Below are 27406 nucleotides of genomic sequence, written 5' to 3'. Positions count from 1 at the left end.
GAGATATGTCAATCTGTAACTTTCCAGATCTGAAAGGAGTACAGCAAGCATTCAGAACAAACCATGAGACTGGAATTTTGATCAAGCTTCCTTGTACTCATTCAGATGCTGTATATCTCACTTTCCATTGGCACAAACTGCTTCTGGAAATCATGCAGAGCACTGATCTTTGAAATGTCTTAATACACATTAGGGAGAGGTCAGAAACTTGGTGGAAATTAGAAGAGCGAGAAATCAGACCTACCTGGTCATCTTTTCAAATCAAATGCCAATATTGAAATATTCTCCGTGTAGTATTACAGTGTTTCATCAGCTACATGCTTCCATCACTTCCTTTGAAAGTCTGTCCATGTTCAGTTATGTCTCACTGATTTTCTTTCTCTTCAATACCTTTTTATTTGTTTAACTGTTTCTACATTTCATTTTACTTTTTTTTTTTTTGGTAAACAAATCCTGTGGATTTCCATTTCTTTTGCTCCAGGTTAGCCAAACTACCAGAACTGTTAGTACAAGTACAGGCTTGTGGTTGAGATGCCTGAGCTGGTGATGCCTGTGAGAAGGTATGCCCACAAAATATCCAAATCAGAACTTAAGAGTAACTCAGCTGTAATGAATTTATTCATGCTTAGTGCCGCACTGATATGAGCACACCTAGTTTGTGCGATGTTGGAGATCGCATTAGTATGTTGTGTGACATAGTCAAAGCATATCCATTTTCACTCAAAATGTATTTAGTGTTGGAATTCTCAGTGCTTTCATTCCTTTATTATGACTATTATTATTATTATTATTATTATTATTTTATGAATAGTGTAAAAGTATCTCCTAAGTTTGTGCATCTGCCTTCCAGTAGTTTGGGAAAGCAGTTTGTTTCTTTGATCTTCGTTCTGCAATTCAAAAGCAGTGATGTGCTGTTACTACAGCGCAGGGCTAACTCATTTTCAGTTTCCTCTCAGAATACCTGCTAAGCATCTTTCTGTCCTATGAAGATGGAAAGCTTGCAGTCTGATAGGTCCTGCCCACCCAAATGCTTTTCTAGATACAAAAAATTACATATCATTTCACTGATGACTAAGTTTGCTGAAGTACAAATGTCTGTGAGCACAACAATTCATTCTCCACTGAGAAGTAGCCATTTAGCAGCAGGTCTTGTTATGATACATGCACAGCTTCTTGCAATCAGCCAAGGCTCAGACTGAGATTCACATGGCCAATACAGAATCATTCTCTTGACTGAAGTACAATCAGAAATATTTCTTGTAGGTAAGTAGACAATTGCTTTTATGTATGTTTTGATAAACCATATCATAGAATCCAAGTTGGAAGGGACCCACAGGTCCAACTCCTGGGTCCGCAAAGGACCACCAAAAAAGTCAGAGCATGTGTCTGAGAGCTTGTCCAAATGCTTCTTGAACTCCGTCAGGCTGTGTGCCATGACCACTGCCCTGGGGAGCCTGTTCCAGTGCTTAACCACCCTCTCAGTGAAAAACCTTTACCTGACATCCAGTTTGAACCTCCCCTGTCACAGCTTCAAGCCATTCCCTTGGGTCATATCTCTGGTCACCAGAGAGAAGAGCTCAGCACCTGCCTCTCCACTCCCCCTTGTGAGGAAGCCGTAGACGTGACTTCAGCCGCTCCTCATACGTCTTCCCCTCTAGACCCTTTACCATCTTTGCTGCCCTCCTTTGGACACTCTCTAACAGCTTTATGTCTTTCTTGTACTGTGGCACCCAACGTGCACACAGTACTCAAGGTGAGACCACACCAGCACAGAGAGGAGTGGGACAATCACTTCCCTCGACCGACTAGCAATGCCATTCTTGATGCACCCCAGGATATGGTTGGCCCTCCTGGCCACCAAGGCACACTGCTGGCTCATGTTCAGCTTGCTGTCGATCAAAATCCCCAAATCCCTTTCTGTGGGTCTACTCTCCAGCGTCTCATCCCCTAGTCTGCACGTATAACCAGGGTTGCCCCCTATATGAACTTTTGCATAAGGTTTTAGTTACCTGCTAAAGATCTTACAAAAGGTACAGCATGAGACTCACGAGGTAGACTTACCATTCCAGTGTGTAGCATGTATGTATACAGGGTCTTTTTCATTATTATTTTGGAGTTAGTTCCTGCAAGAATCTGATACTTGGCTTATTGCCAGTATTATATGTGGCTCACTGACATGACTGTGGCCTCAGGCTACATCCCTTAAACTGAGAAGATAGAAAGTCAACTAGAATATAAGACATAAAATGGACTTTGTTGTTAGCATAGGCCTTTTTTTATAACTACAGAAACTGGCATTAGGATTACATATTTCAAAGCCTATATGCATCATATTAGTGTAATAGAAAAAAATATAATGGATTAATTAACAGTAGATTCCCCCCTACCACTACTTTTTAGACTTTAAACTACCATGGCTAATTAAGATGAGGACTAGATGCCTTCATGACCTCCTACAAATGCTGATGTATAGTTTTATGAATGTAGAAAATGTCATTCATCTGTATTTAATGAAACTTGTTTATATTTTTTTAGTCTATGAACAGAACTAATTACCATGAAAAAGTCTAGGCAGCTGCCCTGAAGCTGTTTCACTAGCTATTTCCTTCTTTCCTTCTTTGTTTTCTAATAAGGAAAGAAGTTTTCAGAGTTACAGAATAAATTTGGGATCAAGGTCCAAAATAAATGCCTTTTTACTGAACTGAAGCAATGTCAGATCTTGGCTTCCTTACTCTAATTCTAAGCCACACTAGATGAAAGACTGTGTGAATTCAGATGGCAGTTCAGATGGCAACCATGCTTCTAACCTTATGCTTTACCCATTTCTACATTAGTCATTTATTTTACCCTTTCAAAAAGTGTACAAATTAAGCTAATCATTTAAAATGCCTTCCTGCTTAAGATGATATTAGAGACTTTAAATAATTTTCTATTTTTTTGTGTGCAGATAATACAGATTTGTTTTCTTTCATAAAGCAATCAAAAGCACACTACTGTCATTTTACATCAGCGTAGTATTTCCATTTTCTCATATTATTTGTTTAATTTTAATTTTCTCATGTTAATTGACCTATTTTTATTGCTGTCTGCCTTTTCTCTAAATTGATCATTTGAAAAATAAGCAAGCTACGCTAAAAGAGCAGTGTGCTTAAGGGAAACTCTGGAGATATTCTTTCCTTGATTGGAGTCTCCTGAAAAATTTCTCAGCCCTGATTTCTAAAAGGCAAGAAGCTGAAGTAAAACTGTTGCAGAGAGCATGAAGTAACAGGATAGGGTCTGTAAACTGATTTTGTACTAAAAAATCTGATTCACAGTGTTGAGTGTTGCTAAATGCAAACAAGTATTTTTCTGTTAGTTGCCAAACAGAGCCCAGAGCCCTGCTAGTTTTGGCTTAGAAAACTAGCCTACTGGGAGATAGTTTGCCTTTCTGATGGGATATGTCTGAAAGGTTAAATTGCAGAAAACAGTTCTAAGAGCTCTATCAATATTTAGAGGAGGTGGCAGGTGAATTAAGACCAAGAGATGTAGTAAGAAGACTTCTGGGCTTGGGAGAAAATGGTTGAGCACTAGCTGTTAATATAGCAAACATATTCATGCTAAAGGATGCCAAGAGCAAGTTTCTGTGGCAGCATGCTCAAGTGAGAGGGCTGTCTGATGAAAAAAAGAATATCTACAACGTCTATTAAGTCTGCCTGGTTTAAGGGGTTATATGATACATGTGTATCTGTGGGCAGATTGCTTCTCTTCTGTAAATTTCTAGTCAGTTGCTCACTTCTAACAGCAAACCTGCAGGTGCTCTTGTTCCAGATTGTCTCAAGTTCATTTTGTCCCTTACTGGTCAATCCTGGCAGTACGCCTTTGACCATCGAATGGAATTCAGAATCAGGAACATGAAATTGTATTGATTTCTGTGTTGTAATAGTTTGTTCTACAGGTTAGTTCCAGTGGGAGGGCTGGAACCAAAATCTGGGAACTTCTCTTATCACAATGCAAGTATGGAACCTAGAAGAATCTAGCCAGTGTCTTAATTAAACGGGCTTTTATTAAATAAGTATTTGCTAACCTTTAAAAATGAAAGCATGCAGAACTGTGACTGAAACCCTACTTTTTGTTTGTTTGTTTGTTTGTTATGAGCTAGGAGTTGATTTAGTAATGTCAGACTATAGAGTAGATATGGTTTGCCAAAAATAACTTACCTATGAAAGCAGGTCCCCATTGTTCATATGATACAAGTTTTGTCCAGACATTGGCTAATGCTGTTGTGGTATTCCATGTTGGTTCTGTGAGTTATCAGACTGTAAGTTCATTGTAACTTAGGACAAAACAAGTGTTCTTTTACTGTGCTCTTAAATACTATCCTACCTGAGCTGACTAGCTGCTTGTGGCTGTTACTTTCAAAACACATGCTTTTGACAAACTGAACACTTGCTGGATCAGAAAAAAAAATAATATAAAAATCTTTGTATTTGCTGTCTGCTGAAGCTGATCTGGTATGCCACAGTCAGGCTGACCTTCTGGAAAACCTCACAGTTTATTCAATTGTAATCAATAATTTTAATCGATAACTCGCACAATAACCTTTGTATTCTGAGCTATGTACAAGTTAAATGTAAATCTGCAATTGACTTTCCACAAAACTTGCAATGAGAAGAGTAGTGTTTTCATTTGGGTGCTCTAGTTTTTTTCTGCCAGTGATGTTGCTTGACGTCATATGCTATAGGAAATTCTGAATAAATACATTCTTACAGGTGAACTTAACAAAGGATATATACTTGTTTACCAGTGCACACTCCTTAGTTGCACACACCAAACTCACAAAGTCCCATTGCTTTTTAGCTATGTTTTATAACCATAACAGCATCTGGACTAAAAAATGTATGAGGTGGTCCATAGTTGCAGTGCTTCATAAAAAATTCAGAGCCAATTCTCATGCACTAAATGTATTGAGTAGCTGTGGTCCTTTTTTTCATCAGTGCCAGTTTACTAGAATGTAATAATCTACAGTAAGAGACAAGTGTCCTTCCCTTCCCTTCCCTTCCCTTCCCTTCCCTTCCCTTCCCTTCCCTTCCCTTCCCTTCCCTTCCCTTCCCTTCCCTTCCCTTCCCTTCCCTTCCCTTCCCTTCCCTTCCCTTCCCTTCCCTTCCCTTCCCATTTTGGATATGCATTTACCAAATGTTCATCCCAATTATCAACAAGAGAAGAAAATTATTGTATTGTCTTTCTGTTTCACACTCGGGAGAAGAAATAAAAAGTCATTCCTTCTTAGTTACTTTTACTTTTTCGTTTTGTTACTGCATTATTCTCTGCCAAGTTATGTCCATTCATGCTAGAGAAGAATTCAGTCCAGTGTTTATTTCCAAATAACTTGGATCAGTATGAGGTAAATGAGCTCTTCCTCCGTCATTGTCAACTGCCCAACGGCTATCTATATAATAGCCAAATTTTAAATAGTTGGCCAAATAGCTTCTAATTATTAGGAGCCCCCCAGACACTCTACCACATGCTTTGACAAATTGTGCTCCCTCATTGGATTCTGAAATAACCACTTATGGAATAGATGCAGCATGACCACTTCATTTTTTAATTCAAGGTCCTTAATTTTCAATTTGGTTATACAATGTGATGTCTCACCAGATTTCATTTGTTTTGTCTGGTTTGCAGTGAACATGAAGATATAGATAATTCCAGAACCTGTGATTTGTACAATTCCCTATCATTTTCCTGTTTGCTAGTACCCCAAGATACAAGCATATTCCATCAAGAAAAGAACAATCCTACTGACAGGAGCCTAGACAGAGCAAAAAGCAGTTTTGCTTCTGTTACAAATAGACTTCATTCCAAACAAAAAAATCTCAGCATTGATTATATGTATCAGAGTCATAGGACGGCTTGATTTGGGAGGGACCTTAAAGATCATCTTGCTCCACCCCCCCCTACCATGGGCAAGGATGCCACCCTCTAGATCAGGTTGCCCAGGACTTCATCCAACTTGGTCTTGAACACCTCCAGGGATGGGGCATCCACAGTTTCTCTGGTCAACCTGCTCCAGTGCCTCACCACCCTCTGAGTGAGGAATTTCTTCCTAACCTCTAATCTAAATCTACCCTCTTTCAGTTAAAAACATTCCCTCGTCCTGTCTCAGTCCTCCTGACTGAGAAAAAAAAGTTGCTCTCCATCTTTTTTATAAGCCCCCTTTAAGTATTGAAAAAGACACAATGAGGTCTCCCAAGAGCCCTCTCTTCTTTAGGCTGAACAGCCCCAGCTCTCTCAGCCTTTCTTCATAGGAGAGGTGCTTCAGCCCTCTGATCAACTTTGTGGCCCTCCTCTGGATCCGTTCTAACAGATCCACGTCCTTCTTGCGCTGGGGGCCCCAAACCCCCTCACAAGGGCAGAGTATAGGGGGACAATCACCTCCCTCAACCTGCTGGTCACTCCTCTGTTGATGCAGCCCAGGACACAGTTGGCCTTCTGGGCTGTAAGCGCACACTTCTGGCTCATGTTGAGCTTTTCATCCACCAGAACTCCCAGGTCTTTCTCCGCAGGGCTGCTTTCAATGTTCTTCTCCCAGTCTGTACTCATGAACAGTGATGCTGTTTTGCTGTGTGCAAGAAATTAGATGAGAAGAGCAACGCCTTACTTCCACATGCTTAGGATGCAACAAAGTATGTCCCTCGTGCTTTGGGCTCTTTCATCAAGACTTTGAAACTGGACCCGTGGGATGCTTGTCAAAAAGGAGCTAGTACAAAGTAGGCAGGTTCTCACCCTGCCTGTTATTTCCTCAAAGGACAATACTTTCAAGCAATCGTTGTCATGAATATAAATCTTGAATTTTCTATTGTATTTCCATGCTACTCTTTAAGGCATTTAGTAAATTAAGAAACTTACCAGTTAGTACAAAGCAGTACTTTGACTGTCATTGAAACACTGAGAGACAAAATATCACTTTACAAACTTTTCAGCATTAGATTATTTAATATTTTATTTAATGAATGTCACAAATAGGAAAAGCTTTTCCCTCCCAGTGCCTGCTTGAGTGAAGGGATAGGGTCATTTTAACAACAAGCAAGTGGAATTTTAAAAATAAATTAATAAGTAAATTTCTTTAATGTCTAGGAATCATCAGTCTGCAATTTGTAACATGGAGGTGAAGTGGGAGAGAAAAAGAAGCAGGGAGTGCTTCTTAAGGGGTAGAGTGAAATGCACCACAGAACTGGTATGCATTATGCTGTATCTTTGATCTGACTTTGATTATAAAAGAAAAAAAAGTCATCTAAGCATATGGAAGGTACAAAAGCTATGAATTCTACTATGCTGATTCATTTTGTCTCTAATGCAAGACTATTGCATCTAGAGTTCATGTTAAATCAAGCAATGGTATGATAATCTAAGACTGCTGCCTTTATTGGAAAAGAACTGAAAAGGAATAAATGTTAGAGGATTGGAATTAAGTTCCATTTTTAGACTAGACTTGAACAGTAAAATGGAAATATAACTTGATAAGCATATTTATCACCATTTTTATTGTATTCAGGTCAATGGACTCAAAAGGCAACAATCACAGGAAAACAGAGACAAGAGACTTCATAAAATCATAAAATTACTTCATATCTCTTGTGTTTTATCTCAGTGCAGGATTAGTTTATGCCTGTGTCATTTCTGCATTAAAAATCAAAGCAACAACAAAACAAACAGACAAACAAATAAACAAACACCAAAACCCAACAACCCAGTACAGTGTTTGATGATGAAAATAGAGCATGAAGAATTATTTAAAAGTATCAGAATGCTTAGATGTCCTTTTTGACAAGAGAATGAAGGAAAAGACACTTCTAGCCACAGAGGATTTTTGGAAATATCTAATTAGCCAAAGTTGTTTTAAATGAATAGTTTGCACTGATGCTCTCTAAACAAAACAAGCAACAAACAACTTACTCTTCTCCTTTGATCCATCCAATCTTGTCTCCTCTCATCTTCAGTGCCAGGGAAAGTTATCTAGCAGATCATCTTGAGTGCCATCACGTGGCACAAAAAGGACAACCAAGTGATCAGGCCCAGTCAGCATGGGTTTATGAAAGGCAGGTCCTGCTTGACGAACTTGATCGCTTTCTATGACAAGATGATGCACTTAGTGGATGAGGGAAGGGCTGTGGATGTTGCCTTCAGTAAAACTTTTGACTCTGTTTCCCAAGCATTCTTCTGGAGAAATGGACTGCTCATAGCTTGGATGAGTGTATGCTTCACTGCATAAAAAACTGGCTAGGTGGTCAGGCCCAAAGAGTTGTGGTGAAAGGAGTTTAATCCAGTTGGAGGCTGGTCACTAGTGGTGTCCCCCAGGGCTCAGTACTGGGGACAGTTCTCTTTATATCAGTAATCTGGACGAGGATATCCAGTGCAGTAAGACACAAGTGTTGATCTGTTCGAAGGTAGGAGGGCTCTGCAGAGAGATCTGGATAGGCTGGCTGGATGGGCTGAGGCCAACTGTATGAAGTTCAACAAGGCCAAGTGCGGGGTCCAACACTTGGAGCACAACCCCATGCAATGCTACAGGCTGAGGGAAGAGTGGCTGGAAAGCTGCCTGGTGGAAAGGGACCTGGGAATATTGGTCAATAGCTGACTGAATATGAGCCAGCAGGGTGCTCAGGTGGCCAAGAAAGCCACCATGATGAAATGCCAGATGTCTTTTCCAACCTAAATGATACTGTGATTCTGTGATTCTTCTAGAATCTGACACCTCTTTCTCACATTTCTTCTACACCTCCTATAAAAAGCACTTGAAATGAGCTGAAAGAATCTATTTTCTAATACAAAACTGACTTCTGACCAGTCAATGCTGTATATTTAAGCCATGAATAGAGAATTGCATGATGAGGAGACTGAATGCACTGTATTTATTTCCTTCCTCTCTAATCCTGTAAGGAACTGTTTTTGCTGTCAGTCTCATATATTTGAGGCATACCTAGGTCACATTCCTTCACAAGAAAAAGTAAATCATAATGTAGCCTGAGCCAGTGTCAGTAGGAAACTGCCTCTGTGAAAAAAATAAACCCTTAATTCAAATTAGTGTGCTTAAGAAAAAGCACTTTTTTTTTTCTATGGTTTGGTCAGTAGTAAGAAACAGAAATATTTACCCATCAAGTTGCCTTGAATGTCTTCATGTTTTCTGATGGCTCTTCCAGTGATATTTCGCTTTGTAAACAAAGAATGTGTTCCTAAAACTCAAACAATGTTATCATGTATACAGTTGATAAGTGATGAAACAGTGTATGACAGCAGAAACGCAGCATCTGCATCTCAAAAGAAAAGGTCAGTTGCTGTGCATACAACTGAACATAAGTATTACACAGTTCAAGTAACGTGCAATTTGACTGAATAACAGAATAAAGAGAGAAGAAAAAACTCAGTTTAACAGATCTAGGGATGTTTAGAACATCAAATACTAAAACAACAGATCTCTAGCATAGGGATAAAAACAAATCTGAACAGAATTAGGATTTAGAAATAGGGATGGCTACAATGACATCTACCAAAAAAAGCTGGCTTTGGTCTATAGAAGCTTTAGCAGTGTTGTGGTTTAACTCAGCTGGCAGCTAAGTACCACACAGCCGTTCACTCACCCTCCCCCCTCCCTCTCTGGGATGAACCGCTAGCTGAGTACCAATCGGCTAGGAGAACTGCTATCTAGTTGAGTACCAATCTCTCAAATGACATGAGCTTTGCTTGGAAAAAGTCCTCAGTGCAGAACAGTGAAATGAAGCTATCAGTACTTGAGTACTTTTTTGTTCGAGTGCTTCTGTATGATGGACACTTGAATGCAGTCAGTGGTATCTGGGTGCATCACAAGTGTGTATTTACTTTTAAACTACTGATAGAATAGCTACTTTAGATTGGCAAAGGAAATGCATCTGTGAATAGACTGTGTGCAGAAAAGTTACTAGAGATAATATTTCAGAAAAGTGTTCTTGCACTGCTATTCAATGAGTTGTATGCCTGCAAAATGTCATAGTATCTTCCTGATTCCTTTTCCCTTTCTCTCATGAAAGAGGCACTCTCCCTCTTAGCCTCAATGAAGGCTTTGTTTTTGTCTTCAACATTCATTACAAACTTTCTGGTGATTAGCATGAAAAATACTAACACAAAGAAGATTTTTCTTCTCAGACTGCAATAAGACTGGGAATGTTGCTTACTGGCAGATAGAGCTGAGAGTCTATTGAAAGAATTTGGATAAATTGACTAGCTTTTTCCTCTACAGAGCCCGTTGTGTGTGTCGCACCAATAATGCTTTTAAAAAAGGTTATTCTGATACTATGTGCAAGATTTGAGGACTTCTCTCTTGGAAGCTTAGGTCTGTTGTATGGCATACTTTTTCTTCTCACCACACAGGAGAAACATGGAGGCAGGTTTGGTGTGTGTCCAAGGCCACACTGCATCAGCGATAGTGCTCAATAATATTGTTGTAGTTTATGAACAGTCCAAGAAGAGGAGAGGACCAGTTTAACATTGTCATACTTGATATTACAATCTGTCACACCACTATTCAATTTGGGATTACATGTTCAGAGATCAAGGGGACCTAATTTGGCAGATAGCAAACTGCTAAACTCCCTGCCCCTGGTAATTCATAGAAACTTGGCAGAGAAACACACAGGCACAGTTATCACATAGGGACTCCCTGTAAATGTTTCTCAAAAGCAGTTTCTAATAATAAGATAAATAACATGGGTGACTGTTACCAGAGTCTATACTTATGTGCTATGATGTTTAACTATCTGCAAATATAGGTCACACAGATAATAAAGACAGACAATGGTAAGAGGCTTTCTTTTTAAACTCTGACACGCTTGATTCAGCCTCAAAAACAACTATGCCTTTTGATGGTAAACAATTGGTCATGAAAATATTGCCTGAAATGAACTTACAAACATGGTAAAACATGGTCAGTTTAGGAAAAAATAAGGGCTATCTAGGCAAGGGTTCTATGTCCATCTGATGCATCTATTATAAAATGTAGAAACTGTTCATAGCAGAATATAATGATCCATTTTCCATGTGCATGCATAGGTGGAGAGAGGATCAGTGTCACCAAAAACACTGGAGGAAGCAGATATGCCTTCAGTAAAGTGATTGAACGTCAAGAACAGTAAACAATGAGAACATGGAAATAGGTAGAAAGTCAGTATTCTGAAAGTCTTAGAAGCAGATGACTAGAAGCATATATTCAATGCAGTTGATCAGATGGCTGAAAAACGGGAGAAACATCTCAAAATAGGAGCAGGGAAGAGAGGAGCTTTTTGCCTTTGGATACTTCTCCTATTTCTATGTTCTTTCTAGACTAAATGCAGAATGAATAAGCTGTTCCAAACACTACCTCTGCAGATGGCACCGTCTGTTTGGCAAAAAAAGCCTGTAAACATTCACAGGGAATGTAACCATTTAGGCTCAACTTCCAATGGCAGTTGTTGAAATCAAATTAAGAAATGCTAATTTATTATTATTATTATTATTATTATTATTATTATTATTATTTTATTTGTGTGTGTGTGTGTGTGTTTTCCCTGATACCTTCCCTCTCAACTAGACTTCAGGACTCTCAGAAAGAAAAGTTGGGTTTACACCCATCATTGCAGATGCTTTTGGGTAATTTAGCAGGGAAGGCTAGGCATGTATTTTGTCAGAGATCCAGGAAATATTTTCTAAATTATATCACAGAAGAATGAAAACCTTCCTTGAGCTGTATGGTCTAAGAGAAAGGAGGTTATATAGGGCATAATTTTTCTGTCCTCTAATGGAAACTATTGTCTGACTTTGCTACAGCCATAGTTTTCTAACCATTAGAAGTAATTTGCCCAGATTAATGCTCTCTGTTCAATTCATATAAAGTGACGATTTCATAACACTGCTGTCTTTATCAGTAGTCAAAATAACCCCTGGTAAACCCCAGGAGGCAAAAATGCTTGTCGCGTTTAGCTGTTGAGGGTGGATGCTGCTGCTTCATGAAGAATAAAGTAATTGTTTTAAGGAAAAAGAAACATCATAAAGTTACTGGGTCTATCAGAATTCTTTGTCTTTCATCAGATGTATTATTCCGTCATAGCTTGGCTTTTATTTTTATGTTTATCACAATGCCTTTTTTGTGTCTCTGATAATACGGGAGTGCTGTGAGACTTCCCTAAGAAGATACTACAAAGTGTTTTTTTTAAAAAAAGAAACTGACCTATTTTTTTTTTGTGGGTTGAATTCAGGGAATATTGCTGATTGCAAAGATGCACATAAATTCATGGATATCTTCTACTGCAACTTCATGTTGAAATGCCAACTTCTATAAGACCATAAAAACTTTTTTAAAATTACTTTGCATGTTGTTCCCTGTATAGCCAGTACAGTTGTTCTCATTAGCTTTCTTTGTATTGCATGTATAGATGTTTGAACTAGCTATAGCTAAGGAAGTTCATGTAGTTAAGAAAGTTTTAACACTTTACTGTCTTTTCTCCCTTAGGTATGGTAACATATGCTCCCCATTCAGCCTTGGAATCCATTTAGACCACGAACAGCTATCATTCTCTTAAGTCAATCAACCATCTTGCCTTTGAATAATTAGTCTGCTAAGTCTGAATGCTAAAAGCAGTCTTTGATTTTAATTAGTGTTATTTCACATGTAATTCAGCATTGTTTTGACTTCTTTTTCCTGAGGCTGGTCATATAAAGATATTTGCAATGCCTTTATTCAGTACAGGAAAATGTCTTTAAACATGTTAATAGTGCATAAGATTTCTCTGAAATATTATTTCCCATCCAGAAGCTACCATTTTGCACTCTCCCCCTGGAAAAAAAAAAAAAAAAAAAGTTCTAAAACAGCTGTAACAACATTTAGAGTTTTTTAGAGGTTATTACCTGGCTTTACTGGTTATTGCTTACAGTTGATGTCGGTTAACCTTCAGTGCTTGCTGTCTATTTCCAGAAATTTAAAGCTTACAGGATAACACTAGGATATCACTATGATTGAGGGCTAATATGGCTTATCAGTCACAGTATTGGATTTAGGATTTACATTCAATGGTTTAGCATTTTGTGGTTTGCTAAAGTAAATTATAAGTTCCTGAAAGATTTGACACTTGAACTCCAAACCTTAAGTAGGATTTGTAATATTCCATCTAGGGTTCATCTCCCTGTGGTCTGATTCAAGAAGTGTTTTAGGTAGCTTCCTTACATGCACTGAAACTTCTGAGGAAATTGCTAAGTTATGAAAGCAAGCTGTGAGGAAATATATACTGTACAGCCATGTGAGATAGCAAAAGTGCAGATGTGAGCCTGAAATGGGACTAGGTAGGTACCTGCAAAACGACAACATAATTTGTAATGTAAAAGAGAAACAAGAATCTCAATGCTGAAAAAAGAATGTTAGAACTTACCATCGCCTCATTGTCTGTTCAGGGTCAAGTCACTTTTGACACACAGCTTCCACTTAGCATACTTTTATACTCTTAACTCAATTAGTGGAGACATCCAGTCTAGCACTTGGCCTGCACAGTGTTAGTGTCAATACCCATTAAAGAAGAAAAAAAAAAAAAAAGAAGGACAACAATTTCTCTGCATAGGAGATACTGCTTTAGTCAACAGTACAGGGATGTAGTGTGAAGCACCTGTTTTAGAATCAAGTTACAGTCAGGTATTTTTAGGCTAGTACTTAGGAAATTAGGGTCTAGATCACAAAGGAGAAAAGTAACAACAGTTCAAGTGGGAGACAGGTAAAACATTATACCCTGATACCTGCCTAATACCTCAAAGCATCAGAACAACTAGCCTGGAAGCATAGCCCCTTCCTGACTTCAGCAGCATCCCTCAGTTACTACTCCATCACTGCTCCTATAGACTTCACATCTCCTTTTGAACTGCCTCTTCCATTACATTAATTCGCTTCCTTACCGTTCCCATCATCTTCCAAACAGTTCCAAACTGACAACCATCTATTACTGTCTTGAGACACAGCCATTGTTTTACCACCCATCCTGACTTCTCTAAGATATTCTTAAACCACATGATACCTTCAAACTTTCAACACATCCTCCCTTAGAATCCCAGGTAAACCATCACAGTCCCCTCATCTTCAAAACTCTCACAAAAGATGTTTTTTATTTCTGTAGCTCTGCATGGCCGAGAGCAGCTGGGGAAACAGACTACTGAGCAGTCTGCACCAAGCCCAATATCATGCCATAGCAAGCTGTAGCCCAGCTCCTCCCCACCAGGGGACCCCAATGCCCTCCAGGCAAGGCAGTTCCTGGCACTCTGCGAAGCATGGTGTAAGTAAGAAAGGAAAGAGCAAGGAGGGTTTGAGAGAGGAAAGTTAACTGCCATTAGTACTGACATCTTTAAAGGCTGAGACTATAGTGGCTAAGCATTGTTTATATGAAGGTCTGAAGGGGTATAATGCAAAAGGATTAGTAAAATACCATGGTTGAACCCAAGGGTTCTCCTCAGGCCTGCAAGTGGGCTTTTGATATGGTGTCCTTGTACTGAACTCAAGCACATCAGTGTGGGGAGAGTTCTGTGTGTTGGCAAGAGAGGGGTGAGTAGGGCTGGTCTGGGAGAAATACATGTAGAGGTGAATGAGAGATGGGTCTGAAGCAATAAGGGGTGTGGACTTTTCAACACTGATGAGATTTTCATCCCTGATTCAGGGAAGGTTCAGGCTGGATATTAGGAAAAGATCTTTACTGAGAGGGTGGTCAGGTACAGGCTCTCCAGAGAAGTGGTCATAGCACCAAGCCTGCCAGAGTTCAAGAAGTGTTTGGACAATGCGCTCAGAAATATGATATGATTTTTGAGTGGTCCTACGTGGAGCCAAGAGTTGGACTCAATGATCCTTGTGGGTGCCTTCTGACTGAGGATATTTTATGTGTCCACTGGAGTCCCCTGCAATGACTTTGAAGATGATGCTTCCTCTGGGGTCCCCCACAACTTCTTCTGCGGTGTCAACAGTACATGTAGTACTTGAAGGCACTGTCACTCACATATACTTAGAACCCCTCTGGTAGATAACCCCCACCCTGACCTCCTGCTTGTGAACTTTCTCCACGCGAGGGCTCTGCAGATTCCCCTCAAACCAGCCCCCAAAGCCCCACGTCACTAGAACCTGCCCCAAGATCACCAACAACCTCTAAGGCCCCTGGACTGCAAAACCACCCCCAAACCTGAACCACTCCACTCTTACAGTATCAGAACTACTTGTAAAGCCTGCCCAACACCTCAAATGCCTCTGACACCACCTGAAAGACCTGCTACAACCCCCACCCCCACCACCCAAATCCTTGCATAAAATCTTTAAGCCCACTGCCAAACAGTGCTCCAGTAGTCGTAGCAACTACAAACCAGCCGTGTTCCTATTCCCAAGCCTCCATGACGCCAGGTGTCTCTTTATCTCCCTTCACTGTCTGGAGTTGGCCTGGTGACTACATGGTACTGTGCGCCTTTGCTCCCATGCCACAGGATAACAGGATGGATGACCGGACACTGCTGGGACTGGGGCACAGGCCATTCAGAGGCCAAGCAGAGGACAGATCACTCCCTGGGGACCACCAGCATTTCCTTTTCCCGTCGCAGTAAGATAAGCAGAGGATAGCCCTTGCCTCAATTTTTTTTATTTTTTTTGTCAGTTAGTGCTGATGCAGTGACATTATATCAAGGTAAAAGGGGAGACTCAGCCAGGTGACTCCTAACCTGTTTGGCTCCCACATCAGCCCTGCTGGAGGCTGATGCACCTCCCACCAGCTTCAAACTGTGCTGGAGTCCTCCTTGCTGCCTACAAGACTGCATCATATATGAGTTGGGATTAGCCAGAGGGTAAGTCTTCTGAGGCAGTGTTAGTGACCGAAGGAACAGTGTTACTGGTTGTCAAAATCAATTCACTCTTTGTCAGCAGGTACCACTTCCCTTAAGAAGAGACTGGTTGGTGGAACTGAGAGAACCCCAAACATTAAGTGAATTCTTCACAGTGCAGATGAATTACTGCTCACAGGTAGGTTTGGTGGCAGTACAGCTTAGTGCAATCTTAGGGACTGATTCTTGCATAGGATCTAATATGAACGGTGGCCTAAACCAAGCCTACAAAGAACAATTAAAAGGCATTTCTAACATGTGTACAATAGTCTTCTGATTAAGATCTCGACAGTAATCATTCCCTGTGCCACCAAGTTTTCCGCTCTGTGTTCTGATCTGAGATCTTGTTTTAATACTGTGTTGGTATGACAGTCAGATGTCTGAAGTCTGACAGGCAGACAAGCTGACAGCTGTGCAAGTTCCTAACTGGGCTCTAGTCTAGCAGTAGAACAGAAGCATAGACAGGTAAGATCATAGTTTTTTCATTTCAAATAACATAATCAAATGCTTTCCTGGGGAAAAAAAAAAAAAGAAGAAAAAAAAAAGCTGATGGGGAGGAAGCTGACAGTTACTGTCAGTGATTTACCACATCAAGATCAGCAGCCAATCTTTCCTCAGACAGATGAACTCTGCTCTACTAAGGACTCTTAGTAGAGTATCTAAGAGTATCTAAGGATACCACATGGTCAGGGGATGGGACTGGCATTGAGCCCCATGGCAGAGTCACTCCCACGTGTTGTTTATGTGCATTCATTAAACAATTGCTTTATTCTTCTAACTCATAGCTATGGTTCCTGCAGTCCCTTTGCACCTTATTCAAAAGTGTGCTCCTTAGCTATGCAGGATTGCTTCTGGGATGGGGAGAGGAAGAGTCCAAGCTTACAAACACATAGGCAAAGATGCATGCAGGGACATGTTGTGTTCTGCTACTGGGCTTTTGAGTAGACATGTTGCCCCACTCACCCATTCAGGACCATTACAGTTTTCTCTTGACTCCTGCAAAACCCTTTATTGTGTCCCTCAGTCCTCCCCTGGTTCTATAGCATCTTTTCACCCCTGTTGTATCCTGAGGACCTCTCCTGGAATTTCATTATGACAGGATTGCTCCACACATAACTTAAGTAGTGCTGCCATGATCGCTACTGCCTCCCCATGCCCAAAATACAGAACTGCAGCACCCAGCTCTGCTCATGCACGTAGCAGTGCTGTACTCTGCAGCATGGCGGCACTAAGAAAGCATTTCATTTCAGCATCAGTGTTAGTGGCACCAGGTAAGTGTTGGGACCACCAGTGCGGCTAACGAGACCTTTTGGTGGTGGCGGGCTCAGGGGTGTCTCCTGACTGCCCCAGGATGATGTGACGGAGAGGCGCCGGGGGACTGCGGGGCACAGCCTGCTGGGTGTGGGCAGGGGTTGTGGGGCAGGGGCAGCCACTGCTGGGGTCTTTCCCATGGGCTTGTGCAGCCCTGGGTGGCCATGCACACAGAGAGCCAGGAGCCCCAGAGCAGGGTGGGTGTACAGTGGCCTGTGGGCTGGGTCTCCCAGGCACACTTGCCTGGGAAAACTCTGACAGGTTCCCTGTCAGTTGAAGTTGGGGCAGCCCCAGGGAATGAGTGGAGAACTGGCAGAGGGGAGGATGGGAAGAAGATAATAGTCTCTTCCACTCCCCCAACAATTACAGATGCTGAATGCCTCCCCAGCTCCTCAGAGCTTCCATGGAGACTCCCGCAACACTGGTTGCCCTGCATGGCTGCCTCTAGCTCCAGGACCAACCTTGAAGCAGGTTTGAGTCAATTCGGGGAAGAGCGGTATAGAAACTCGTACAGAAGGAAGGTTGCTAGCCTAAAACAGATTTGGATAATACCTGTTGATAACAGTTGTGTGTTCTCTTCCTCTCTCAGGGCTAGCAGTGAGGGCTACGTTATACTGTCCTCTGCTGTGGATGTCACCGACTCCATCTGGCTTAGATTTGCAGGATTTTGCCTCACTGTTGCAGTGGCATGAGTGAAACAGAAATCACAGAATCTAAGGGGTTGGAAGGGACCTCGAAAGATCATTGGGTCCAACCCCCCTGCCAAAGCAGGTTCCTTAGAGCAGGCTGCCCAGGTAGGCATCCAGACGGGCCTTGAATATCTCCAGAGAAGGAGACTTCACAACCTCCCTGGGCTTCACTGGTTCCAGTGCTCCGTCACCCTCACTGTGAAGAAGTTCTTTTGCATGTTGGTGCGGAACTTCCTGTGCTTTATCTTGTGGCCATTAGCCCTTGTCCTATCCCCACAAACCACTGAAAAGAGGTTGGCCAAATCCCTCTGTCTCCCACACCTCAGGTACTTATACACAATGATGAGATCAAACGGGGAAGGTGGAGTCATTGCTCACTTTTGACAGGAACTGCTGTGGCTGAAGATAAGACCAACAAAAAATAAGGCAGATGAAAACTGAAATGAAGTGGGTGTGGCTGGAAGCTGCCTCCACCTGCAGACAAGAAAGCTGTTGTCTGTGGGGGAAGAAGGATCCCTTTTAGCCGTCCTCAGCAGACTGGGTCACCGGCATGCATGGCATGATCTGTGTATGTCACTAAAAGTGCTGTATGGTTACATACTGGGTATGTGCGAGACACTAGTTAGCTATGAATTCTAATGTTATAAGAGTTATAAGATGCCAGTGCATTCTCTTGGGTGGATGACAGCCAAGCAACTGTATCTACAACGGAGGAAGCCGGCAGAGAGACCAAGAAAGAAGCTTCTTCAACGTCCACCATCTCCCACTGTACCTATCCATCCATGCTTCTGGCTCCCTACTCCCCTCTCCCTTTTTCTTCTCTATCACTGCTATCTGCATCTGTCTCATCTTCCCCTGCAAATCTCTCTGTCCTGCTGCCTGACCCATTGTTTCTTGCTATACCCACCTGTCTAGATGGCGCTTCTCTTTTTCTCTCCTTACGCCTCTGTCCTGCTCCCTGGCCTTATTTTTCTTTCCTCCAGCCCTGCTCTACAGTCCATGGTAGCAGAAAGCAACAGGTCAGCATGGGACAGATGAATGCTCATCCAATGCTGATTTCTGAGGTGAAATGCGGGGAAATGGGTGCATAGGGGCCATCAGCCATGCAGCAGCCTCCCTCCAGGCACTGATGTGCATGAATGAACAGCTGCTTTGTTTATTACACTCCTGTGTTTGCAGTCCCTTTGCACAGAGTAAGTGGCTGTCACTATGTTCAGGGAAGCAGGTTAAATAGTGCATGTGTGGGTGTGGGAATGTATCAGGTGGTGGCCCAGCATTCCTGAAGGGTGGCAGCTGTTGGATGAGTCTGGAGGAGCCCCTGATGGAGGCAGAAGGGGATGGCCCCGCTGTGTAAAGGGGCTTTGGAGCTGTTCTCTGACAAAGGAGTAGTTGCCAGCTCTTGTGGACAGAGTCAGGGAGAAGGTGAGTGCAGTTGTGAAACATGGGATTAGAAATTAGAGAGTGATTGATTAAGAATGAATATGTAGGCAACACTCATTGCTTAATATGTGCTACATTTGCGATGTACTGTGCCTGTGCTGTGCTTAGGCCTCCAGATAACAGGAGCCCCTGAGACCCCAAGAACCAGATCAAACCAACCTTATGGTTCGGACTGTGACCAGGGGCTCAGAGATAAGCAGGACTGTTCATAAAAGGACAAGATAAAGAATGTCAAATATGCAAGGCCTCAAGATAACAGGAGCCCCTTGGACCCTGAGAACTGGACCAAACCAACCTTATGGCCCAGATTGTGACCAAGGGCTCAGAGAGCATGCACAAGGAGACGAGGTAAAAAGTTCAACCCTGATGAAGATATCTTACTTCATCCTCACGACCCTCAGCGCCCACCACCAGAAGGCACTGTGCAAGCGCAGATGGGAGGAGTTTATGGAAATGACTTCTTGGAGCTAATTTTAATACTAAGCGGGGACAGGTCATGCATATGTATAGGCGTACTGGGAAACTTCATGCATATGTAACTCTTTACTATATATAACCAAAGCAAGTTGCCACGTTAGGGTGCGCACAACTTTGGTGGGACTACCCCCTGTGCTGCCCAGCACTGAATAAACATACCTACTTTACAATCTTACTGATTGTGGAGTCAGCTTTCCGCGAGTCAAACCAAAGCAAGTTGCCATGTTAAGGGCGCACGACTTTGGTGGGACTACCCCCCCTTGCTGCCCAGCACTGAATAAACATACCTACTTTACAATGTTACTGATTGTAGAGTCCGTTTCCGCGAATCAGCTGTGCTTTCATGAGACTATTTGGGGTTGTGGAGATGGCACAGGAGGCGCTGGGTCCACCTGGGGGACAGCTGTGGGACCGGCTGAACTGAGGGAAGGCTGTGAAAGGGGTCAAGAAGCTACAGGGCGGGTTGTGCCAAGATGGACACAGAGGTAAGAGGTGTCACACCAGGTTCTGCATGTATTCCGCATCTGGTAGCAAGTAATGGAGTGTGTGGGGGTGTGTGCTGCTGTAGGGTCAGAAAATGTTGAGTCCTGCAGCATGCTGGGAGTTGTAGTCTTTGGGCACCAGACTTCCAGCCAGCCACTGTAGTTTCCAGTGCATGCCATGAGTAGTTGTCGTTTGCTTTACTGCCAGTAAGTAGCCACACACGGCAAGGGGTAATTTTTCTCCTCTGAGACAGGGGTGAGAGGTGCAGTCTCTCACCAGCTTCGTGTCTTTTTCTGCACAGTTCCCGTTGAAATCGTTAGAAGCAGATCGGAAAACAGATAAAGCACTGCGTGGCACGCATGCGCAGTAGCTGTTACAAACTCACTTCTGCCACCTTGTGATCAGAAGTCGCAAACACAACATCTAACTGCGCATAGCTCTGGCGGCACAGCACTTGCTGCTCCCTCTGGTGACCAAAACGCGGCACATGCAAGAGCCTGCACGGCGTGCATGCGCGGTCGCAGACCCAGAGGCAACATGCATAGTGCAGGCAAGAACAAAGGCAGAGCGGCGAGCATGCGCAGCAGTGCCCGCACTCAGGCATGCGCGATAAGTGCCGGTACGTGAACATGGATGGTAGTGCCGACAGTCGGGCATGCGCAGTTGTGCTGCCGCGAGAGCATACACAGCAGTGCCCCGCGAGCATGTGCAGTAGCGTCCCCTCAAGATTATGCGCAGCAGCGCCACTGCTCGGGCATGAGTGGGAGCATAGCTGGGAGGTTAACACGCCGTACGCTCCGTCTCCCCCTGGAGATTTCACAGGGCTCTCCAGTGTGCTCTAGCATCCCCCAGATGCATCCCAGTGCACTCTAGAGGCCCCCAGTGCTGCCCCCACCCCTGCCGGATGCCTGCTCTGCAGGCATCCCAGAGCCCTCCAGTGCACTCTAGAGAGCACTAGAGATCTCCCAGAGTATGCTAGGGCTCCCCCAGAAGGCTGCCAGTGCCCCCATTGTGTTCTAAAGCCTCCTGGACATCTCACAGGTCTCTCCAGTCTACTGTAGCACCACTTAGAAGTCTCCCAGTGCACTCAGAAGCCTCCCAGGGCTCCCAAGTGTGCTCTAGCACCAGCTACAGGAATCACAGAGGTCTCCAGTGTGCTCTGGACTGCCCTAAAAGCCAGCTGGTGCACACAAGAGGTCCACCATGACCCCTCATTCTTCTCTAGTGCCCCCACAGATCTACCAGGGCACCCCAGTGAGCTCTAGCACCCCCAGAAAGCCCTGCAGGATTCTGTAGTGCTCTCTAGGGTTGCCTATGGGCATTACAGCACCCTCTACAGGCCCCCCAACCCTCTTAGTGCACTTTGGTGTTCCCAGGATGCCTTTCAGGACATTCCCATTCCCTCTGTGACTTCCCAAAGTCCTCCTGTCCCCTTCCAATACATTCTAGGTGTCCACAGAGGCCTCAGGGGCCCCCCAGTGCATTCTACAGTGCACTAGAGGCCTCCAAGTGTACCCTAGAGGCTTCAAGAACCTCTCAGTGTAGTCTAGTGACACCTGCAAGGCTTCCAGACCCCTGTGGTGTACCCCAGCCTGCCCTGTAGACCTCACAGGTCTCTACGGTGTGCTCTAGAGCCCCCTAGATGTATCCCAGTGCACTCTAGAAGCCTCCAATGCTCCCCTCCCACCACCCAGCAGTGTGCTCTAGTGGCAGCTACAGGCCTCAAAGGACTCTCAACTATGCTGTAGTGCCAACTAGAGGACTCACAGAGATCTTCAGTGTACTCTAGTGTGTCCTAAAGGCCTTTTAGTGAACACTAGATGCCTCCCATGGTCCCTCAGTTCACCGTAGTGCCCATGCAGGTCTACTAGGGACCCAAAGTGGGCTCCTGAAAGCCCTGCAAGGAGTCCAGTGTCCTTTAGGGTGCCCTAGAAGCCTCCCAGTGCAACCTTGAGGTCTTCTGTGGACCTATCATGTGCTCTAATGCCTTTTGGAGTCTTTGTCAGGCTTCCCAGTGTATTCTAGCGCTACCTGAAAGCCTTGCAAGTCTCTCCAATGCTCTCTAGGATAGTCTACAGGCATTCCCAGTGTTTGGGGGGGGTCTTTACAACAGAACTCCAGACAGAAATGTGACCTTCAAGGTCCTTGTTGGCTTCTTGGTGAAGCTGTGGTATTTGACCCATAACTGTATGGAGTTGCTAAATCATAGTGATAATATAGACAACCCTGGTTCAGCTTTTACCACAGTCATTGCAGCATTTGTTGATACACTGTTTGGCTCGTCTGTAAAGATGTATGTCTGGGGGTGCATTATCCCAAAGGTGCTGATGTTCCCCATAACGGATAAAATGGAAGACTTTGTGGCTAGGGAAGAATGTCATGGACATGTTACTGCTCTCCCTGTTGCACATGAATTTCAACAGTTGGGTTTTGCTGTCAAGTTGATGGAACTGTTGGAAGAAATTTTGGAAAAGTGAGTATTGTACTTCTTTTTAAATTTATCTTTTAAAGTATTCTTTCTGCAGACTCCTGTCTATGGTTTAGGTACTTGATTTCCATGAAACAGACCCAGACCTTTCAATTAACTAGTGTCCTAACTGAAATTCCCTGTATTTGTAGAACAAGAATTACTAATGATGCTTGACAGTTTAAAATGTCTTGGCTTCTGTGAAGGCTAACTTGCCAAAATGCATAGGAAGTAGCCTAAATTTCAGCAAAGACACTGAATAAAAGGTCCTCTTCTTGATAGGAAAATAGCTTTGCCAAACATAAACTCTATTTTGAGTAGGACTCCCTATGTACTTGTTCAGTGATTGTAGGCTTTGAGTGGTCCCCTTGGGTACAATATTGCACAAATGTTGTGCTGCAGACAGTACCTTAGCTTACTTTCTGCCTCATCCTGGGTTACTTGTACCTGCAGAAAATTTAGTTCAGTGTCAAATAACCCCCCAGGGAAATGTCCCCAACTCATGCCAATAGGACAGTCCCCTTGTGGCTGGTAAAATCCAAAAATAGTATGATGCTTTGAAGAATGTACTTATTGAGGAGAAGGGCAATATCCTGTTAGGCAAGAGATTTTTGAGACTGGTTTCCCTACACTCCTATGCATTTTGAAGGAGGGAGTCCCTAAGCCAATGCAATCTAAATGCATCTAAACTGTAGATTGTTATTTCCATAAAATAAAAATTAATATATTTTTAAAATTGATACTTGTGTGTGTGTTTGGCTTGCCCTGACACCTGGTGTAAATGATTGGTCACGTGACCAAAAACTACTTGTGCCGATGTTGGATTTGTCCCTTGGTAAAGGACTGCATCCTGTATGTTCAGCTTTTCTTCCTTACTGTGTCTTATTTATTTTTTTTCTGAAAGAAAAGGTGAATTTTTCATTGTGCTCTTTGTGAGAGTATCAAATCAGGTTGCAATAAATATGTATAAGCAAGTAGGCTACAGTGTGTACTGGACAGTATTAGACTACTACTCTGCTAGCAGTGGAGACACAGATGAAGATATCCACAGTAAGTGCTTGGTTCTGTCTCAAGTTGAATGGAAAGATTCTGAAGTTGAGCATCCCAGGGGATGTTTTTATGACTTTTATATATGAAAAAAGTTCAAATGGTTGTCAATGAATGGTATTTTGTTTGCTCTTTTAGATGGCTATTCCTACTGAAGATCACATCAGTTACAAAATGTAATCTTGCAGTTTATACATTTTTTAGTATCTGTAGCAAAATAAACAGATGAATAAATTAGCAAGTACAAATACGTCTTATTCTGTAGATAAGATTAAATAACATGCAGTTACTTGTCTGTTCTATCTCTCAAAGACTGTTCTTGCCATGTGCCTGAGCTTTTTGCTCATGTTGTCGGTGAAAGGAATGGCTGTGCTTCTTCCCCCCTTACCCCTCTTTTATTCTTTTCTCCATTTATAACAGGGACTTGAAATGTTTTTCTCAGATGTCCAAATTTAAATTTACAAAATGCTAGTGGTCAACACTGACAGAATTGGGTGACATTTTCAATGTAAAGGGTAAAGAACATGGAAATTTCTAGTATGTTAATGTTACTCTGATAACAAAACTGATGTGCTAGCTGCTTGCTATTTCTAGTGTTTTTTTTTTTTTTTTTTTTTTTTTTCCCTTTATTCTCCACAAAGGCTTTTGTGGACATGTTGTGTATCTTTTCTGTTCTTCCATTACTCATTTGTTATGAAAGACTACTATGAAATTCAAGGGCTGTGGACAACCATCATTGTTGCAGATGCACCCCTGTGTATTCTCTTGGTTGGGTGACAGCTGAGCCTCCGGATCCTTACAGAGGATGAAGCTGGGGGAGAGAGCGAGCAAGGGGCATCTGAACTGCAAAAATCCTCCTGGCGTTGCCCAGAGCAGGAGCTGTGGTAAGCGCCAGGCCCTTGGGGCCATGTCCCCTGTGTTCTGCATCTCAGGCTGCCTTTGATCCCCTTTGCATCTGCCACCCCTCCCTGTCCCGTCTTCTCTTAGCCTGTCCAGCTCTTTGGCCTGCTCTGCACTCCTCTCCCCTGTCCTGCTTGTTTGCTCTCTGTATCACCCACTTCCCATTCACATGTTTTTCTACATCCTCCTCCCTGTCCCTTTTCCTCTGCGTTGCTGCCTTTCCCAGGTTCTTTCTTCTCTGTACTGCTTCTGTCCACCCCCCCGCCCCGCTCATCCTAGGCTTTTCCTTCTCTATCCATGTCCTCCTTTTCACCACTCTGTCCTTCCCATCTTTCTCAATTACACATGAACTCCCCCTTACTAATGTTTCACTACCCGCATCTGCCCTGCTCTTTGCTGTCGTGGTCCTTCCGCTCCTTGTCCTACCTGTCTGCACATCTCTGTCCCATGGCCTCTGCCATTGTGCCGTCAAGCCCTCTGTCCAGCTTGCTCACCTTTTTCTTTCTCTCTGTGCCTCTGTCTTGCTCCCCTTCCCTTGATGCTCTTTTGCTGTCTCAGCCCTGCTCCACACTGCTCTCTTCTTTCTCATCTCTGTCCCATTCTGAGACCCCTCAGTCTCAGTGCTCCAGTGTTCTCCTCCCCCCGCCCGCTCCCTCTAAGAACTTTTCAGTTCTCCATCTCTCAGTCCTGCTGCCCCAGCAGTATTTGAGTTTTCTCAGTCTTTCTTTCCTGCTCCCTATCTCTCAATTTCTTTCTGCCAGTTTTTCCCACTTTGTCTGCCTCTGCTTTTCTGTGTTCTTGCATCCCACTCTGCTCCACAGTTTCGGTTGCGCTTCCTTGCTCTTCACCCCGCTATTTCAGTCCATCTGTCATGCTCCCTGTCCCCTTTCCCAATCCAACCCCATGTCCCTGTGCTGGCCTTTCTCTGCACTCCACGCCTCCCATGATTCTCTCTCTCTCCCTCTTTCTCCTGCCTCACCCCCCTCCATTCCTCTGTCCCAGTTCCTGTCCCTTTCCTTGTCTTTTTCTGCCTCGAAGCGTAGCCTGGTTATTCCTTTGCTTACTTCTGTCTGTCACTCCGTCCTGCTTCCCCTGCCCCTGGTGTTTCCTGCTACATCTCTGTCCCTGTGTATACTCTCACTTTTGGTCCCTCTCTGTTCTGCCTCATGTCCTTGTCTTTTCTGTCTGTCACTCCCCTTGCTGTTCCCCATTTCCTCATTTCTCGCCAGACCCCCCTGTCCAGCATTTGTCTTCTTTCTCGATATCTCAGTCCTCCTGGTCGTTGCAGTTGTGCCTCTGTTCAACCCTCTTGATCATCCCTGTCCTGCTCCCTAGATGGTTCTGTCCCTCTGCCCTGCTGTCCATTTCCTCTCTTGCTGCTTATATCCTGCTTGTGCCCTTTTCCTTTGTTTTCTTCCTTCTTCTGTGCCTCAAACCCCATGGCTGCAGGAGGCAACTGTTCCCTGCGGGACAGATGACCAGACGGACAGAGGGAGTGATTCTGCTCGATGCTGGAGCCCTGCAGCCCCCCTCCCCCCGACCAGGGGCAGGGGAGAATGTACAGGCAGGGAACCCTGCCACAGTCTCCCTGTGGAGAGTTATGCACACAAGTTAATAAAGAGTTTGCTTTCTGGCTTACACTGCTGTCTGTGTTTGTGGCCTCTGATAAGTGGACACCGCTGTGTCTGTGGGTGCAGGTTCCGTAGCGGGGTGGGTGTGAGAAGGGTGCAGAGGCTGGGCCCCTGTTCCTGGAGGGCAGAGCCCCAGGTGAGTCTGTGGGGGTGATGATGAATGTGGACTGCTCCTCGGTGTGTTGGGGCCATCTTGCTGAGGGGCTGCAGGCTTTTGGGCCAACGGAGGAGGAGGGGAGTGGGGAGCAAGGGCAGCAGTGGGGTGGCCCTGTGCTGTCTTCGCTCCCTGGGGCGGGTGTGCTGGGACAAGTCTACATGGATGGAGGGGTTAGCCGGAGGGGTCACCGGGGTGTGTCCTCCGGGGCGCCCGGGGGTCCGCCGGGGGTCACCAGGGTGGGTCCTCCATGGCGCCCGGGGGTCCACCAGGTGCCACCAGGATGGGTCCTCCAGGGCACCCGGGGGCCCGCCGGGGGTGACTTGGGTGGGTCCACCAAGGCTCCCGGGGTACCGCGGGGGGACACCGGGGGCAGTCCTCTGGGGCGCCCGGGGTTCCGCCAGGGGTCACCGGGGTGCGTCCTCCGGGGCGCCCGGGGGCTCTCCGGGGGTTACCGGTGTGGGTCCTCCGGGGCGCCCAAGGACCCCCCGGGGGTCACTGGGGTGGGTCGTCCGGGGCGCCCTGGGGCCCGCCGGCTGTCACCGGGGTGGGTCCTCCAGGGCGCCTGAGGGCCTGTCGGAGGTCACCGGGGTGAGACCTCCGAGGCTCCCGGGGGCCCGCCGGCGTTCACCGGGGTGAGTCCTCCAGGGCGACCGGGGGCCCACCAGGGGTCATCGGGGTGGGTCCTCCAGGGCACCCGTGGGCCCGCCGGGGGTCACCGGGGTGGGTCATCCGGGGTGCACGGGGGCCCGTCGGGGGTTACGGGTGCGTCCTCCGGGGCAACCCAGGGCCCTGCGCGGGTCACCAGGGGCGGTCCTCCGGGGAGCACGGGATACCGCCTGGGGACACCGGGGGGGGTCCTCTGGGGCGCCCGGGGTTCCGCCAGGGGTCACTGGGGTGGGTCCTCCGGGGCGCCCGGGGGGCCTGCCGGGGGTGA

At 44.6% G+C, this 27406-nt stretch overlaps 1 long non-coding RNA gene across 1 annotated transcript; it reads left to right on the top strand.

The window, feature by feature from the left end:
* Positions 1–966: 966 nt before the first annotated feature.
* On the top strand, positions 967–20090 carry LOC118255308 (uncharacterized). The gene is made up of 4 exons (XR_004780930.2): positions 967–1263; positions 15914–16009; positions 17551–17652; positions 17771–20090. It is a non-coding gene; the product is annotated as an uncharacterized LOC118255308 (long non-coding RNA).
* The last annotated feature ends 7316 nt before the right edge of the window (positions 20091–27406 follow it).

The sequence above is a fragment of the Cygnus atratus genome, chromosome 24, assembly GCF_013377495.2.
Source record: "Cygnus atratus isolate AKBS03 ecotype Queensland, Australia chromosome 24, CAtr_DNAZoo_HiC_assembly, whole genome shotgun sequence".
NCBI lineage: Eukaryota > Metazoa > Chordata > Aves > Anseriformes > Anatidae > Cygnus > Cygnus atratus.
The sequence above is the reverse complement of the archived record's forward strand: the minus strand, read 5'-3'. Positions and strand labels throughout refer to the sequence as shown.